A 13,077-nucleotide genomic window follows, 5' to 3' on the forward strand; every position below is an offset into this window, starting at 1 on the left:
ATTCTTCTCTTCAATACTGTGCTTTTTTTTTTTTTTTCAGCTGGAAATAGGCAGGTCTTTGGTAAGATACCAAGAATAAAACCACCAAATTCTTTTCTCTTGGGTTACTTTGAAAAACACTGGTGTTTACTCCAGTCCTCCAGCCGGCCACGCAGAGGAGGTCGTGGCACATCGGGGTTTTGACCACAGCTGGTTCTGCTGGCTAACGGTCTGGCAGGTAATTGTCCAGCCAACTGCTACAGTGAGTCACTACGGTTGGTTGGCAGCTAAGTCAAACCCCTTGGTTTGCTCCTTTTCTTTCTTCTCAATACATGGTATCTCTCATCAGATAGAAGAAGGGAGAAGAAACGAAACTGAAATTCATCCATTTCTATCCAAATTAGTAACACTTAGAATTTGGATAGGGAAATGGAAAAAGAAAACCGCTAAAATTGAGAGTTTTGATGGTAATAAGGGACATACTGCTCCCTATTTCCCATGACCAGAGATGTCCATGTCCTCCTCCAGTCTCCCCTTTGGTAAGCTCATCCTCTTCCAAGGAGTCCGCCGAGGCTTCTGTGGGATTGATGCCCATGTGGGGATCTCCAGCCCAACTGCTCTTTTGAAAGCCAGTTCTGAACCTCCAGCAAGTCTCCACGGATACTGACGTTTTAAACGCAAGGCATCCAAGCAAAAATCTTCACACCGCCACTGCTCATTTGGATGCTCACTCCCCGCCCTCCCTGTACTCCACGGCAGCAGCCCCATTGCGGGCCGCTCGACGGTTTAGGGCGGAGTTCCCCCAGCTGCTATCTCTTGTGAACATCTCCCAGCATTCCACCCTCCTAAATGGGTTTCTCCAAGCTTTTCCTTCATTCTGACACTGGAACCACCATCCCTTTGCTCCCCAGCTCCAAACCTCCGCTCATCGCCGGCCTCTGCTGCTTCCTCCTGGCCCTCCCCCCAGCCCTTTGCGTTCTGTTCCGGTAGGAACTCTTGAAATCGTACCTTCTATTCTCACCTCCTGTTCCTAGTTCAGGTCACAGAACAGTCTCCCAATGAATGCTCTGGACCCCCATCATTTTCTTCCAGTGCCTACTCTCCCGAGCACTGCTCTGATCGCCTCACCCTGCCCTGAGGGTCCGGTGGTGGGTGGTTTTCTGGGGAGCCAGGAACCTGGCAGATCGTGCCCTCCTTCTTCTCTCCTCCCATGGCTTGCATTCCAGGCGAACGGCATTGCCTGCTCTGTGCTTCCCCACCATTGCCCTTGGTTCTGAGTCTTCTATGCAGGAATGCTCCCCCTCACCCTCCCTGGGCCTTTTCTGCTCCCCACCTCTGTTGGTTGGAGTCCTTCCTGTTATCTTTAAGCGCCCAACTTAAGTACCACCTCCACTGCTCCTTCACTCCCCCATGTGACTGCTGATTCTTAAGGAACCTTCCAGCTTGGACATGCTCCGAGTTGAAGCAGCCGTATGGGCTGCTGCTCTGCCCAGCGTTCTGCAGGCTCTACTGGATTGACCTCACAGAGTTCTTTACGTCAAATGTGACTTCACGATTCACTGTCAGAATAACGCATGGTAGCGGAGGGCGTTTAATTACAGTGGAGATTTGCATCAGCGACAGATAGTTTCATTAAGATTTTTGAAAATGTTGCAAATATATAAAAGTTTTTTTTAATTGCCTCACCCATAATAGCACATGCCCCATAATCTTTTTTAAAACTTTATTTTTTATATTTAAAATAAACTTCCTGGGGTGCCTGGGTGGTACAGCGGTCAAGCGTCTGCCTTCGGCTCAGGGCGTGATCCCGGCGTTACGGGATCGAGCCCCACGTCAGGCTCTTCTGCTATGAGCCTGCTTCTTCCTCTCCCACTCCCCCTGATTGTGTTCTCTCTCTCGTTGGCTGTCTCTATCTCTGTCAAATAAATAATAAAAAATCTTTAAAAAATAAAAAAATAAAAAATAAAATAAACTTCCTAGCTTTTTTTAAAGTGAGAATATTGCCATGTCTGACATTTTCTCATAATGCAGTGACAATATCAAATATTTTTAATTTTATTTATTCATTTTCATTAAGTTTCTTATTTTAGTTCCAGTAAAGTTCATAGTGTTATATGAGTTTCAGGTGTATAATACGGTGATTAAACAATTCTATACATTGCTCAAGGCTCATCATAAGTGTACTCTTTAATCCCCTTCAGCTATTTCTTTTTGAATTAAATAAGTCTTCCTTTTTAAAAATCATCAATGGAGAAATAAAGAAAAGAAAAACAAGTGTGATTTCTATTCTAGTGATATAATGAACAAAGCACAATTAAAGGAACATTCTCTCCTTGGTTGATGTGAACCAGGGAGTGAGTTTTATTTATTTATTTTTAAGAACAACCTTTGAAGTCTTTCTCCCAAAGACATGACAGTCCTCGCCGAGGCTCCACTAAGCAGAGCCCCGTAAGCTGGACGATCAGCTGGGGATGACGCCGTTAGGGGCTCGCATGTGGGAACATGTTCTGTGTCACGGCTGAATGTTCTGTATTCGTCCCGCTCCTAGCCTGAGTGGAGAATAAGTGACTAAGAGAGTGTGTATGTGTGTGTGTTGGGGGGGTGCCTTTTATCCAGGACTCCCCAACTTTTGTGCCCTGTCTTGGACCAGTGGTACGGTCTGTGGATTTCCAGTGGTTCCTATGCTCCAATGATAACAGAAATTTCCTGCACCAGGTGAGTGATCATCACACAGACTTGGGCTGCACCTGGTGAGATGACGCAGCTGCTGGAGCTGAGCACCTGGCCCGCATCCTTGTGGCTCGGAGGGCTGATAGCGCCTGGAGGCTGTGCCCGTGGAGGTTCACTGTCCAGGGAGTGTGATGATTCCTGCCTCAGGCCGGGGGGTGCCTAGAGCTGTCAGTGATTCTGGGGCCAGAGATCGGATCAGGGAACCGAGGTCATTAGTGTTAGTGACGCCAAGTTCCTGTGGCTGAGGAAATCCAGCCTCCTCTTCGTCCTCCTCTATTCTACTTGCCACGTTATGGGAGTGTGTCGGGGGTCATTTTCGACGTACACTTGGCCTTGCTCTAAATGTAAACACACTGCTGTCTTCAGTTGGAAAGCCTGGGACACCCCCGGTTGTCAGGGCCTGTGTGGAGTGTGAGAGGCATTCTGTGGCTTCTCAAGTCCCCAGGGAGCTACCCCTGAGGCCAAAACAGAGAACAGCATCGGCAGGATAGAAAGCAGTGAGCGCCTCTGCTGGCCTCTCCCGGGGGAGGGTGGGGGAGAGATGGCCGGGGGCGGTGGGGGGGGAGCTTGGACTGGAAGGGACATCAGAGATGCTCGAGTTCAGAGGTTCTGGGCATCAGAATCGCCTGGAGGGTCTGCTAAACTGCAGGTTCCTGGGCCCCACTCCCAGAGTTTCTGACTCAGTAGGTTAGGGTGGGACCCAAGAATCTATGTTTCCGACAAGCTCCCCGGTGATACTGATGCTGCTGGGCCGGGGACTGCATTTTGAGAACTAGTGATCTAGTCCAATCCTTGAACTTGACAGAGGAGAGACATGGGTGTTGAGGAGTCTGAGTGACCTAGGGCTCTGCGGCTAGTGAGTGGCAGGCTCCGCGTGTGGGTGCTGGGCCTCGCTCAGCCTCAGCACCTTCCCGAGGAGAGAGCCCTGTGGCCGCACACGCTGGAACCCACGGCTACACTCAGTCACCAACATCAAAACGAGAATTCCATTCAACAGACTGTAAGGTTTACCTTCCTCATGCCACAGATCTGGACACTGGGGAATACCTGGATATTCGATTATTTTCATATTTGGTTTATCATTCTGGGCATCAGGTAGATTTGGTCCAAAAGTACTTCACGTGCCCATGAGAGAAATATGCAGCCAGAAAGCTCTAGAGGCACCTAGAGGCATCTGCAGCTTTACTGGGAATGGGATCTACGGATCTGATGTCTTAAGACACACATCTTAAAATGAATGACGGGAGATCGTAATTACCATCGTTATCGTTTATTGGGCATAAGTACCTCACTAACCATCACAACAAACCTGGGAGGAGGCCTTATTATTCCCATTGTACAGAGGAGGAAACAGAGAGGCAGTAAGAGTGAGTACCCCGATGTGGGCACATACCCGGAGGCAGTGGAACTCAGCGCTGGCCTCTGTCCCCAGATCTGGACTTCTCCCCACCCTCTGCTCCATGGTCCAGGGCGTAAGAGTGATCAAGGATGCTTCGTCTCACGAGGTTGCCTGCTCAGACAGACCAGGAGCTGTGTGGAGGGCCTGACTGATGCTCTCTGTCTATTTGAGGCCCTGTGTTCTGCTACTCCAGAGGGGGGCGGCTCAGACTCTTTACATGTCCCTGGAAGCTGTGGGGCCAGCTGAAAGCATGGGGGAGTTCTTTTCCAGTCGGACTAGGGAGGACCACATGTGCTGGGTCACTAGGACCCTCCCCAGACCCCTGCTGGTCAGCAGGTGATGTGACTTCCCTACTTCGGCCTGGGGCTCATTTCCAGCTGTCCCGGAGGCTCCAGAGCCAGGACCCTTGGTGAGGCAGAAGGCCCTCAAGTGCTTACCTCGGTGTGGCCAGGACAGAAAGCTGCTCCCTTGGAAAAGCCGTTATTGGGCCCGGACGCTGAGCTGAGCTTGGGTGCAGCATGCCATCCAGCCCCCTGGACTGCACGACCACGGGCCAGGACTCTGTAGGATGAGACAGCTGCCATTAGATGGGTGCTTCACCATATTTTCTAGCAGGTGGATAGCTGTACCGTAGGCAGGAGGGGACAGATGTGCCAATAGGACAAACCCCATTCCCTGAGTTCTGGGAATCAGCACCCAGGAAGGACCTAGAGTCTAGCTACCGAAATTGCCAGGGGCTGACCTTGCACGGACCTACGGTGGCACCTGCCTCCCATTCTTGTGCCAAAGCACTTGGTTTCTGCCTGGATGCAGTCCATGCGTCCCAGTGAGGGCTTCTAGTCCCACCCCAGAGTCCTGCTCCAGCAGACCCCTAACCCAGCACCAAAGTGGAAATTATTCTGTACAGTACACACATGCAGATGTAGTAGACCCAAGTTGGGACCAGCCTAACTTAAGATAAATTATACAGAAGAAAAAGTCCTGACAATTGAGAACAAGTTGGTACTTTGATAAAAATCCAGATGAGTTATGGTGGCAAATATGACAACCTGACCACTGGGTAGATAACAAAAAACTCTTATAGAATTGGGTTGTGACTCTTAGAGAACCATACCAAAAGTCACATTTTATATGACTTTCATATATATATATATATATATATACACACACACACACACACACACGGTACAACATATATATATGACTTTCGTAAATATATATATATATGGTACAATAAGAAAAAAAAACTATTCAAGTTTAGGTTGTAGTTCCTAGAAGCAATGGAAGTTTTCTATTCTCCTCCCCCTTCTATAAACCTTGTATATGTAAGTACTTCCTTCATTCATTCAACAATCTTTCCTGAGCACCTGCTATTTGTTAAGCACTGATCTGGGTGCTGGGGACCCAGCAGTGAATAAGACAGACAGGGTCTCTTCTCTTATGGAGCATACAGTCTTACATAAATAAACAACATATCTTCTGACTCTTTACATGTCATGAAGGAAATAAGCAAGGTATGATGATAGAGGGTGACTGCGGGGTGTAGCGAGGGGATCCTGTAGACACATTGCTCAGTGAAGAGTTCTTGGAGGAAGTGGTCTTCAGGTTGAGATCTGAAAGATGAAAAGGAATGAGGGAGAGAACTTTCCAGGCAAAAGGAACAGCCAGTGCAAAGGCCCTGAGGTAGAAACAAGTCAAAGATGCTGAACATGTAGAGAAATGAAATGGAGAGGAAGAGGGAATCAGGTCTACAAGGACATAGCTGGAGCTACGGTTTTATCCTAAGGGGAACAGGAAGGGAGTGGAGGGCTCTAAGCAAAAGAATGACATGACATTTTTAATGAATGAATGAATGAATGAACTATTATGTCTATTGTAGAACTTGTGAAAGATTGAATCCCCCTGCCCAAAAAAAAAAAGTTCTAGAATGACATCTGATCCTTCCTGTTTATATTCTCTTTCCAATTCTAAAAACCCCTTTCCACATCAAGTATTTTTTCCAGTATGGACCCCCACCACTTTTCTTTTCTTCCTTCAACGCCCTCTCATCTTGTACTACAGAAGCAAATGTCAATGAAGCCACCAAATCCCTAATCACACAGAGGAGGTAGAGGACAGGGAGGTAGAAAGAGCATCTGAGGTGGTTTTCCTGCTGTTAGAAATTATGAAATTAAGAACTGGGGTGTTTCCATTCTTCTTCCTCACCCGCTCCACTCAAAATATCCTTTTTGCCTCAGAAGCACCAGAAAAACCTTCCAATAATCAATTGGGATTCAAGTCTAGAGATGGAAATTTACCTAAACACCCTTTAAAAATGTTGGATTCTGTGGCAAAATACACTGTCATACTCTCTGGGGGTTGGGGTTAGCACTGGAGAGGGAGGATGGCATGTCCCCAGGGTAATAGGTGGGCCCCTGGGAAAGAGGGTCTGGATCCAGTCCACAAATTCTTCATCTGGGCATTTGGCCAAGACTGACTGACCATTAGACTGGAACCCACAGAGCTGCATCCTGGTCCAATTCACTCTGATTCTTGGGTAAATCACTTAGTACCTTTAAGCATCTCTGAGCTTCCTCCTCCACAGGACAAGGAACTGCTATGATGATAGCTAAGGTCTCCAGCTCTGATCACCTGTGGTTCTACAAGGTCAATTCATATTTTCTGGCCTGTATCCCTAATGGATGCTTTCTCCCACCCAAACACCAGAATTCATTTCTTTTCATTAATTAAACGGTAAAATTTGCAGGCCCTGTGCCAGCCACTACGTTAGGTGTTAAGGACACAAAGAAGAATGTAACACAATATATAACTTCTGAGAGCAAATAATCTAGAAGTGAGGAAAGGCAAACACAAGAACATGCATTTAAAGTGCAGTGTGATAAGTACAATGTCTATTTGACATGATATAGAAACCTAATCGAAGGAGGAACTAGTTTTATCTGGCCAGATTAATGGGAGACATAGGTTCATGGAGGATGTAACATCTGAACAGGGTTCTTAAGGATGAATAGAAGTTCACCAGGGAAGAAAGGAAGGAAGGAAAGGCATCACAGAGCCCCCAGAGGTCAAGACTTGGCTAGAGGTTCAACACAGCTCAAAGGGGGCTTGGGGAAAGGAACAGTGATGTGTCTTATACCCATACTGCTTATCGTAGTAGGTGTTTACGAGCTTGTGGAGCTCACTGCAGTGGCCTGCCCACTGACTGTTATTTCCTGTGTGACATAAAAGGCCTCCACTTTATCTCTATGGAACAACCAGGGAAGTAAAAATGAATTCTTTAGAAATATTCTGGATATTCCATTACATGCCAGGATGGCCTCCAGTTTCGATGATAAGGAGAGAGAAGGTCGATCTCAAATAAAAAATCCCACAACTTCTAGGCAGAACTGTCTTCTTGGGGGTTTGCTCTAGACCTGTCACAAAAAGTTCCCTGGCCCTATAATGCAAACTGGGCCAAGCCACTTTGGTGTACCAGAATCACCTGCCAATCTAGACTCCTGAGAGCTATATTTGAGACACTGTCTAGCATCTCCTATGCCTTTGACCAAATAGATAGTTTGCTGCTGGAGAGAATAATTCCCTGCCCAGAATACTGAAACACCAAATGATTTTCATAGATGCTGCTGTCATTGTGTTTAGTCTTATGCTAGTGAAGGTTGGGGCTCTAAAATTAAATCTGATTTAAATATTACCAATTTCTAATGCAAAGATATGAGGGAAAGCAACACAAATGCTTATCTATTTTAAAACCCTGTCTGTTCTCATGAGGTAATCACTTAATCAGATGGCTCTCACCCTTTTACAAGTGCATGAAAATAAAGCCAAGCTCATTGCAGACCCATGTTTTATTCCTACTTCCAGCACTTGGTGGAATACTCTTGAAGTCTGGTGTATCTCTCCTAGATCAGGACAACCCTAGTCTGTCAGGGTCTCATGTTTAAGGCAGTGATTCTCAAAGTGTGGGCCATAGAAGTATCAGCAATAACCCAGAGCTTATTAGAAATGCAAATGCTTAGGCTCCACATAGACCTAGCAATGCTGAGTGAGACCCTGTGTTTTAGCAATCCCTCAGGTGATTGTGTGCACACCTAAGCTTGAGAATCATTGCTTTAGAGGGTCTACTCTCCAGCTCCCCATGGGGTGAGGGATCCAGGGTCAAGCAAGAGGGTCAACCCAGAGTCAGTCTACTACTGTGGACTGCCTGCTTGATTGGAACTTTCCATATTATTGTCCATCTTATGTCGAGACCATGACCCCAGAACCCCGGACCAACCAGCCTTGAGTCAGCTAGAACTAGAGGTCCTTCTGAGGACAGCCTGATGTTAAGCCTACTTGAATATCTCTCTGCTGTTGCCTGCCTCCGTATCCCCTTCACTTTTTTAAGGTCTCAATGCGACCTTTTGGTCAATTTCAGTTAAGAAGCTTAGACAATGGCAAACTGTTGAAAATCCAACTTGATATACAGTTTGAGGAAACTAAGCCTCTGCTGGAGAGTTAGCAGGGAGTGAGCGGCATCAGCTGCAGCAATTGCAACCTGCTAACTGTCAATCAACATCCTGCAAAGTCCTCCATGCTCAAACTTTGTGGAAGATTTCACCTGCCTCCTAGCTTCCCCTTTTTGCTGCCCTCCTCCCCCCAAATCCTCTACTGCAGTGGCTCTCCACCCCAGCTGATCCCCGGAATCACCCGAGGAGCTTTCCAAACTCCTGACAGCTGTCCCATCTCCAGAGATTCCAGCTTCACTGTTGTGGAGTGCTGCCTGGGGATCATTATTTTATAAAGCTCTTGAGATGATCCCAAGGAAAAAGCCGGGGCCGAGAACAACTGCTATACAGGATGAACAGGAAGCTTGACATTGTCTTTGACTGAGCTAGCAATTAAGAGAAATTATCAAGAAATTAATATATCTCAGAAAATGGAAAGTGCAGACCTGGTCACATTTAGGCAACAAGAATACAGCTTCCAGACTCTCCACCCTCTGCCCGGCCAACTGTCTAGATATAATTGATGTTCATGAATTGGAAGGTTTTCTTTTTACTCCTTGCATGCCGCTTAAAATGTTGTTTGGTGGTTGGAGCTATGGGTAGCTTATTATTAAGCCCAGGGATTATGTGCTGGCGATTTTGATACCAAAGATTCGGGGATGCTTGACCAAAAAGACCTCTTGGACCATTCCTCGCACGTACTCGGAAGCAATGAATGGCTAGTCCCAAGAGCAGCTTGAGCACATCAAAGATGCCAAAACAACTGGTGTGAACTGCAGCTTCCTTTCTCCTAGCTTCCACCTGCCAGAGTTCTGTGCTGGGAAAGCTCACTGGGGATGTTGGGCGTCAAGGATGTGTAGTTGAGGGTATAATAATAATAATAATAGTTGGTGCTCTTGCTGTGATTTTCACTGCTGTGATCATTCCGCCTTGGTTCTCTCCTTTCTCTGGTAGTTCTTACTCTGAGCCTGTATGCAAAACCGAAATTTGAAGTCTTTCATGTTGTAAGTCTGTTCTTCTAATTTTTAGCCTAATCAGAAATTTTCCAGTATGGAACATGACCGCGAGGTTTGCTGACTAGAAGCTCTTTTTTTGGGGGGGGGGATTCAATTTTGGCCACTTAGAGACAATTTGATGTGTTTTAACTATTTAGTGGTTTTGGCAAGTCCAATAGGAAAATGGCGCATCTGGCACCAAGGGCTTAGGGAGACATCAAGGTTCAGCAAAACTGCTGTTCTTTTTGACTGAAAGTTTCAATGCTAACAATTCTAAACTGTCCTGCCACGTTTCTCTAAAAGATAAATGGTCCTCTGGCTCTTTGGGAGACTCTGAGGTAAATTACAAAACCCCAGCATTTCTCCAGGGAGTCAGGCAGCTTAAGGAAGAAACCACCGAAGTTGGCTGACCTTGAGCTTCAGAATCAAGGAGCATTTGCTACAAATGTGCATGGCCTCTTGGTGTGTGTTGCTGGCCACAAGCAGCATGGTATTTACCTGGCTGGATTCATGAGCTGTGCAATGCCAACACCGCAGAGAGGCTTTCAAAGCGTGGGTAATTAGAACATCAACGTGGTGGTAGGAGATAAGACATTTAAACACACAGTAGCCTTCCATTACAGAGCTGAGGGCAGTGCACTTTTGCAAGAATGTACTGCTAAATAACAGTCCTTGTACTATAGCCCATCGGCTTAGTGAGACTAATGATATATCTATAATCGACATTTCAGTGCCAAAAACAATCCAATCGTTTTTCAAACTTCTCTGCAACCCTAAGAAAATATCTCCTTGGTTCCAACTGGCTGATCCTTAAACCACAAGAAAAAGATCCATTTCAGCCCTGCTTTTGGCCTTTCCCTGCCCCCCGTTCCCATACTTGGGACTAAGAGCAGACAGAAGTATTGGGGGAAAAGGACTCTCAGGTTGGTTGGAGTCAAAGGTTGTTTTCGATAATACCAGCACCTAGCGAGGTTTCTAACTCGGTGTAGACCTCGGGTGACCACCTGGGAAGGAACGCATGAATGAAAACAAAACCTTGCTGGTGAATGCTAACTCGGATCCAAGCCCTTCCTTCTACTTGCTTTATAGGATTAAATGTCCTCAGCTTCTCTTGAGCTAGCCTTTTCCTCTCAGTGTGTGGTATGTTTTCCAAGCAATAGGTCAAGCAACGTTACAGCACATAAGTCTATAATGCAATTCAGATGTCGCTTCAGAAACAAAGACAAGCTAAAGGTCTACAGTTCTGAGACAGACCGAGAAAAGTCCAGGCCTAACAGACACACAGTGCTCTAGGGCTTTTCAAAAGGCAATTGGTGAGGGATAAGGCACAAGCTATAGGACTTGAATGTAAGGATCCCAGTAAAACGTCACCTTCACTGGTCCATGACACACACTCACCCATGAGACACCCACACTTGTCTGTGAGACACTCATTCATTTGTGAGATACCCACACTTGTCCGTGAGACACCCACAATTGTCTGTGAGACATCCACACTTGTTTGTGAGACACACTCGTCCATGAGACACACTTGCCCATGACACACCCACACTTGTTCATGAGACACACTCACTTGTCTGTGAGACCCCCATACTTGTCCGTGAGACACCCACACTTGTCCGTGAGATGCACTTACTGGTCCGTGAGACACTCATACTTGTCTGTGAGACATCCACACTGGTTTGTGAGACACACTTGTCCATGAAACACACTCATCCATGAGACACCCACACTTGTCCATGAGACACACTCACTTGTCCGTGAGACACCCATACTTGTCCGTGAGACACACTTGTCCATGAGTCAGGGCCATTTCTGTTTGAGCAGCTGGACCTCAGTCTCTGCAAACATGGCCGCAACTCAACCACCCTGCATCCATGAAAACCTGGATCACGGTAGCCAGCACCAAACACATCACAAGGGGAAACTGAGTCCCAAAGATGGGTCGGATGCCTTCCCATACCATACCACTCTGGAGTGACAGCTGCCACCTTGTCTCCAGCTCCCTCACTCTTCCGCACTGACATTTCCTGGCTTGTCTGCTGACTTCACACTCAGAAAATCTGACTCAAGGCATAAAGAGATAACTCAGCCCAGCTTTGCCCAGGCACGCAGCACATGCAAATCCTATGTAACCCGAGGCTAAGATAAGAGCTGGAAATGAAGAATTTATTTCCATGTGTGTGTTTGTCAGGGGGCTTTATGCTGTTTTAGCTACTTCCTGTGTACGGCTTTAACCATCCCAGGCCCAAATAGGTTCCTACCACACGGTAACGTATATCCCTGATGGGGGATGTCGGAGCGTCACTGGAGTGGCTAACTATAATGAGGGGCTATTTGACGGGCATTTTCCAGCTTATTTGAAGGAGTTTCATCTAGCTCTTTCATTATCTTAGGAGAAAGGTCAGGGGAGATGAAAACCTGCTGTCCCTTTGAAAGTCCCTTGATTCGCATATAATTATATTCCAGAACATTCCCAATCTTCTAGTGTTTCTTCTTTTAGGTTTTATTTGACCATGACATCATGAACAAAAGAAAAAACTCGGCACTGCTGCAATTCAGTCTGGAGCTAACAAGAGACTCACAGCACGCATCTGTCTCTGGGGACCCAGAACACTGTGGGTAATTGGAAATTCCAAAGATGAGGGCAGTTTCAACCACTCGATCACCACACACGTGCACACACGCATGCGTGCACGTGTGCACACGCACACACCCACACCCCAGCCGCTCATCCTGCTGTTTCTAAAGAGGTCAATTTAGATTTAAGATCTGAAGAACTACAAACTAATTTATTTCAGAATCTCCGTTGTGATTTTACATAACGACAGACTGTAAAGAAAGGGCCACCACTAATTCTGCAGTCTGGGTGCTTCCCTTGACAAACTGGCCTGCTGACACACTGAGGCCTGGGGGTGCTTGCATTTCAGCCCTACCCCTTATCAGCTGTGTGACCTTTAACAAGTGCCTTAACCTCTCTGTGCCTCAGTATCTCCCCTCAAACACCACAATAATTCTATCTTGCACATTGGGCTATTGAGAGGATTAAATAGAATGAGCATTTAGCCCAGTGCCTGGCACCTAGTTGATGCTACGTAAATATCAGCTATTCTAATGACTATCATTAAATACATCCAGCTAGAATCAAGCAGTGGGTTACTAGCAGGCTGGGTGTAGAATGGAAAGCAATGCCTTGTGTCCATCTCATGTCCCATGTCTGGCTGTCTCTGGCAGGAAGGATCCTGCTGTTTGTCCCAGTCTTGGTTGGAATGGCTGGCCAGGCACATGCTCAGTGGCCCCGTCTGAGCAAGTGTAGAAAGTTCCATCTGCAGCTGCAAGATGATTATCTGCAATCACTCCAACAAAAATGCTGAGTAACGAACTGAAACGTTTGTTTTTGGAATGATCTGTTTTCTTCAGCCACGTGGCAGTCAGAGGGAGGAAGCTGCTCCAGCTATGACAAGGGTTTGGGGAGCACAGCGCTCTTTGG

General features: G+C 46.7%; 1 protein-coding gene across 2 annotated transcripts in view; it reads right to left on the reverse strand.

The window, feature by feature from the left end:
- The window catches only part of NGF (nerve growth factor), a 51,668-nt gene that overhangs the window by 2,965 nt on the left and 35,626 nt on the right, over positions 1-13,077 (reverse strand). For both annotated transcript variants that reach the window (XM_019806032.2, XM_002925311.4), the window contains exon 2: positions 4,546-4,669. The gene's annotated coding sequence lies outside the window, so the exon portion shown is untranslated. The remainder of the gene's footprint in view (positions 1-4,545; positions 4,670-13,077) is intronic.

Source organism: Ailuropoda melanoleuca, chromosome 2, assembly GCF_002007445.2.
Source record: "Ailuropoda melanoleuca isolate Jingjing chromosome 2, ASM200744v2, whole genome shotgun sequence".
NCBI lineage: Eukaryota > Metazoa > Chordata > Mammalia > Carnivora > Ursidae > Ailuropoda > Ailuropoda melanoleuca.